This window comes from Oenanthe melanoleuca, chromosome 9 (assembly GCF_029582105.1).
Source record: "Oenanthe melanoleuca isolate GR-GAL-2019-014 chromosome 9, OMel1.0, whole genome shotgun sequence".
Taxonomy (NCBI): domain Eukaryota; kingdom Metazoa; phylum Chordata; class Aves; order Passeriformes; family Muscicapidae; genus Oenanthe; species Oenanthe melanoleuca.
The window spans coordinates 11668671-11674670 of NC_079343.1; positions in this window are offsets into that span (position 1 = coordinate 11668671).

The window sequence follows — 6000 nt, forward strand, 5'->3', positions numbered from 1 at the left end:
TGCTTGTTAAAAGTGAGCATTTAAAAAATACAACTGTAGAGTAATTCACAGCTCCAAGGGCAAATTTTTTGAAACAGCAGTTCCAGGGAAGCATGCACAAAGTATAAACCCTTTTCAAGCCTCAAATTTCAAGGTCTCTTTCATCAGAAAGCCTGAGTGAAGCCCATGGTGTGACAGAATTAGCAGGCAGCCCATGCAGTACTCCTTGGTAAGTCTGTCTGGGAAGATGATGAGTAGAGCATACAGAACCTGATGACAGCATGCATCTACTCACTAGTTCACATGTTAGCTAAAGCTGCGAAAGAGTATTTTGTTCCCAAAACCAGGAATGTTCCTTCCAGTTTTGCCAATTCGGGCATTGTCTTCTGATTAGCATGTCCATGTGAAATCACTTTCTCCTCACCAGCCATAAATACATTAAAAATGGACAATTGTAATTAAAATCATCAAAATTCCCATTACAGTACGGATCACATCTCTCTGTTCTAAGGATGAGCAAACTGCAAAACCCAGAATCACTAAAAGACCTCAAGCTCTTTTCACAACTCCCAAGCTATATGAAAGCTGAAAAATTTGTCATGGGAGAAAAAGATATTCTCTGGTGGAAAGCAGTGCATCCTGTAACACTGCAGTGCTGAGAGCACATATCTGTGCCCATGCAGGGGGTGCAATGACTGATGCAGGAGGTTAGTGCTGTACAAACCTTGAGATGTATGAATGAACACCAGAAAAACTGTGCCAATACCCAAATCTCAGCTGCTGTCCTGTGCTCTGTCATCCTGAAGGTGATTCAGGCAATCTCAAAGGGTCTGGATTTCAGCATATTTTGACTTCTGCTAATCTTACCAGTGAGGAAGCACCAGCATTTAATTCCCAAAAACTTCTTATCTATCTGCCCACTCTTGTTCCCTTTGCAAGCTTTCTACAATGAGAAGATGAGAATATTACTTGGTTGTAAGAGAGTGGGTGGGTAAGACAAAAAAAAAAATTAAAATAGATGATCTGAATAATTAAAACCACTTTTCTATCTACTGAAGGAACAGAAAGCACAAAGATGAAAGTGAGGTCACTTGTTTTATGAGTCGCCTGGCCTATCAATACCATCCGTCAGCAGCAACTGTACAAACACATCCCCTCAGCAAAGCCTTTGTAGAGCCACCTGCAGCCTGATCCAGCCTGAACCTCGGTGACATTTTAAACATTCTCACGAGAAGCTTTCTGCATTCACCGAGTGCAACACGCTGCATGGCTGAGCAAATTACTGGAACATATGCAGTGGTAGCTCAGGGTTTTCAAGCAGGGGTTTGTGTGTTGGCAGTTTCTCCAAGCAGTGCTGCTTTTTAACATTTGAAACAACATATTCATTTCCATCCATGTCCCAAACAGATTTGACAAAACTTCTGCACACTTTGCAGCTTGGCTCACAACTGCCAAATTCCCCAACCACTGTAAATCAGCTTAGCAGCACTGAACTCAGTGGAGAGAGGTGAATTCAATCTAGCTGAGGATTTAGCCATTGCAGTTTAAAGGGAAAAAAAAACAAAAAACAAAGCATCTCGAACAGTTATATATTATTGGGCAATCAGGTTTATTTGGTGTTTGCAATGTTTGACAGAATCACAGGAGTGAATTGTCACTGCAGTAAGCAGGGGTTTATGCATACAATTCTCATTAACAGTAGTATTTTTCTGGGGATTTTGCAATGCCAGTGCCACCTAATCAGTCCTAGCTTTCATGCTTCTGCATGCACAAAGCAGAAGGAATAGGACTTAAGGAAGGTGAAGTGAAATTACTATGCCAGAAAAAAATCCCATCCTGATTTCATCACTGAACTTCACAATCCCCAAGCAATGTGAGCCATGATACTTAATGACATTTTACATTGAATTCAAGGTAGTCATTACCTTAACCAGGCTGCTCTCACTCTCCAGGTTTGCTCTATGGAATATTTCCTTAATATAGATTTTAATATAAAATGTCTATTTTGAAATTCTATTTAGAAGTCCATCTTTATATTAAACTTCTGCCAAAAGAAAATTCATTTATTAAAGATGTTATTTACTCCTCTGTTTAGGCCTGAAATATGCAGGTGTTTTTCAATTTCTTCAATGATCAAAAAACAAATCACCCACAACTGCTTCAGTGCATGTGACTAAAAAGGAAAAATCACATTGCTTCAGTCTCCTCCTCATATTTTTTCCAGGGTGCTATTTAATTTTGTTGCTCCATTCTCGAATTGTGTCGTGGCTGTCTAGAATCAGGGTAATTCAGTGTACATTTCTGAAGAACAGAAATGAGAGCTGTGGCAGCAGTGATGTAAGAAGCATTTCCTGCTAGAATTTAACTTTCCCCTCTGCCCAGTCATACACATGGATAATGGTGCTGTGGATTCATGAACATTCAGCTTTCTCTGCTTACACAATACTGGCAAATTCCTCATCAAAACTTTTTAATCAATTGATTCTCAGGTACTAAATAGCATTTGTCATTGAGAAATCTTCAAAGTAGGTGACATAACAAAACCAACAGTGCCACTGGGACATAGAGGGGATGGAAACCCAAGGACAGAACACAGGCAGATCTACCAAGCCTTCATGTGAAACTTCCAGTATTTCTTTATCTCAGTTGTGAGACAGCATTTATTAGTCAGTTCCCTCTTTACCATCAAGACCAGGAGAAGGAAAAAACCAAGAACAACCAAACTGTGAAGACAGTAATTCAGAATCAATTTTGACAAAGGAAAAGGGAAAATTTATTCACCTGCCCTGAAAATGAAATAAGCAACAAAGTTTGGCATCAAAGTTCTGTAAATGAGATCTGTAAGTAGTTTCACAAAGCAGACAAAATATTTGGAAACACTTCTGCTTCCTAAAAAAGTGTAGTTTCACTGAAATTGAATTATTTCAAACAGAAGCTTGCACAAGCGTCATGCAGTACATCCCATATATTTCCATGGGAAATATTAAAGGAGTAAAGGGGGTTGAAGCATAAAAAATTTGACAGAAAATTTGTTTTTCCAGTAAAAGCCAAAGGAATTAATTTCCAATACAGTGAGATTATGCAGCTCCACACTGACTAGTTAGGCAACCCTATGTGCCTTGCCTACACAAAACTTTTAGTGAAGTAACCACCTAATAATTCATCAGTAGATGTGTCAAAAAACAAAGCCAAAACAAAACACCCCTATAGGCAGAATATTTTAAGTCTCCTCATAAATCAGTAATGATTTCTCAGTGCCCTTCCCAGAACAGAAAGGCATGACTGGAAGCAGTGGCTAAGCAAATATCTCACATTCTAGCCTCTTCCTGACCTTACCGAAAGTATGATACAGCATAACAGTGTTTTTGTTTGGTTGGTGGCTTTTTTCAGATTTTTTTGCTCGCATAAATATTGTGAAGATGGCTGATTCAAGTTCAGAGCAGCTTGTATTTTAGCTTGGGAGTGTTTGAGCAGTGGCCATCTCTTGATCCAGGACTCGGCGCTCACCTGCGCCGAGCGGACGGCGGCACCTGGACAGCTGGAGTGTCCTGCCCTGGGCTTGGGGGGCAGAAACACCACTGGCTCCAGAGGAATGTCTTCCTGCAAAACCTATTCTTAAGTTTCCACTGCAGAGCTGAGGAGTGCTCAAAATCTTATGTTCTTCTAATGAAATAAAATAAGCATCAGGGAAAAGCACCGAAATATATGTTTAAACTGGAATGAATTCAAAGGTGCTGCTGCCAAGATCATACACCACACAATACAGAAATGTGACTTAACTGATCACATCCCACTGTAGTATAAAATGATTTCGAAAAGACACCTTTTTCTGTCACCTTGTCTGACAAGCCTTATGTATTTTATTTGTATGCAAGTGAATGGCAGTTTATTGTGTCCTAGGGGATGAAGTATTAATGATCATTTGCTCCCTGCTGTGTGGCCTGTCATAATTTTGAAGAAAGACTGACAGAAGTAACAACCAATCAGTCTGGTAATACTCACCTGACAGTGGCCACTCAGTCCCTTTTAACCAAGGTCCTTTGCCAAATCCTTAGGTAATTTTCATTTTAAAAACACAATTTTTGATAGCATCTGCCGATTGCTAGATAGGAGCAGACTAAACAAACTGTATATTTCTTTTGTGCAGCTGTCAGACTTCTATCTCAGCAGGTGTTTTCTGGAAAAAAAGACTTCCAATCTGAAAGCCCATTTTGGTCAGCAAGAATCAATCTCTAAAACATTTGGCAATTTGTTATATCGATATCTTAACATGGTGAATTCCTTGCAGCATATAAGAATTAAATCCAGTTCTGACAAGTAAATAGAAGGCAGAATTTTTTAAAATTATAGTACGAAGTCAAGTGTCAAAAAATCCCACAGATTTGTACAATGTGTTGTCATTCATTTCTCTCTTCTCTGCAATGCTCCTGCTTCATTTTACCTTGAGGCTTGTGGAAAAACCCAGATAAAGACAGTTGTTACCAACCCTGACATGGAAATAACCCTACATTTTATTAGTCATTTTATATCCTACAGCCTCATGGTAGATGCACTCTGAGCTATTTAAAAAAGTTTCAGGGAAATTATTTCTGAGTGTTTGCCGAGCACAAGGTACAGATGATTATGGAGAAGATTAGCAGATGTTGGTATCGACAGGCAGTTGCAAAAAGAGCTGTGCTCCTTTCCAAGCAACTGCATTTTATTCCTGTTCACACTGAAACAATATGGAGTCCCAACACCCCTGCAATCTGTCTGAAAGCTAAATCCTGATATAAGTAATCCTGGTGAGAACCTGATATTGGGAAGGAGGGAAATTAAAAATGTGTGTATATACATCTCTATATATCTATATATCCCTATATATTTATATATGTCCGTGACAGGTGCACATCAGCTTGAGGCAAACCCTGCCTCCTGGGTGACAGATAGGTTGTGACAAGGTGTGACACGGCTGATGGGCCCTACCTGGAGGAAGCAGCATCACCCCCTCCCTTCCCAGGGAGTGCTTCTGAGACCTAACGACAGCCAGCATCACTCAGGTGTTGCAGCAATAACATTTTGATGGAAATTAAATAGATACATTGCATCAAAGGCATTTGTATAAATGGCATAAGAAAGGGAAAGAGACTTGTTTGCTGCCTGCTGTTCTTTATATGCAAATCTTAATATATTACATGGCAACATACTTGCCTTCCATAGCCACATAAATGTTTTACTGTTTTATGAGATGTTTGCAATAAATGTGATTGATGATGATTTTTTTTTCATAATTGCCTATTAGAAATACACTATTTTGGTGACAAATCCTTAAGGGATATCTCAGTTTCAAAACTGAAGAGAATGAGAAGTACCTGTGTTAGGAATGGGGTGGTGCTGCTAACAAATGTCAAAAGGCACATTCAATCTGCTGGTTAATTTTACTCATACATTTCTTTAAGCTTGTTAGCATCCTTTCCAGGTTTACTGAGTTTTGCATTTCAATCAGATACAAAGATGTATAAAAATACTGCTACCATACCTTAGGGCAGGCAAATAGCTTTAAGCTACACACACAAATAGTCACAAGGGTGAATAGCTATAATTATATTGGAGTGCATCCAAGAAACCAGCTATTCTGTTTATACTTCTTGCCTCTTTGAATTTATGTGCACTTCAAGCAAACATACTGTAAACTGATTTTAATACTAAAAATGTTGACCTTAGTATTACAGCTTCTTGACTATTTTTCATCAGACTGCTGTTGTGCTGGAAAAGATGTAAATGTCTGGATAAAAATTTACAGCAGGAAAACTGGACCGTTTGTGAAATAATCTTGGATGTCACTAATAGTCACTTTAAATGCAGGAATGTTAAAGATCTTTGTCCTACAGATTTAAAGGCAATTCTGAAATTGATCGAAGTGCACAAACAGAAAGAAACCAACTCACTGTGCTGCCGTTCACAGGCATTTTGAAACCCTGGATATCCGAAGGTTTCTTCCAGCACAAGCCACATCAGAGCGTGGAGACAGCTGCACGAATG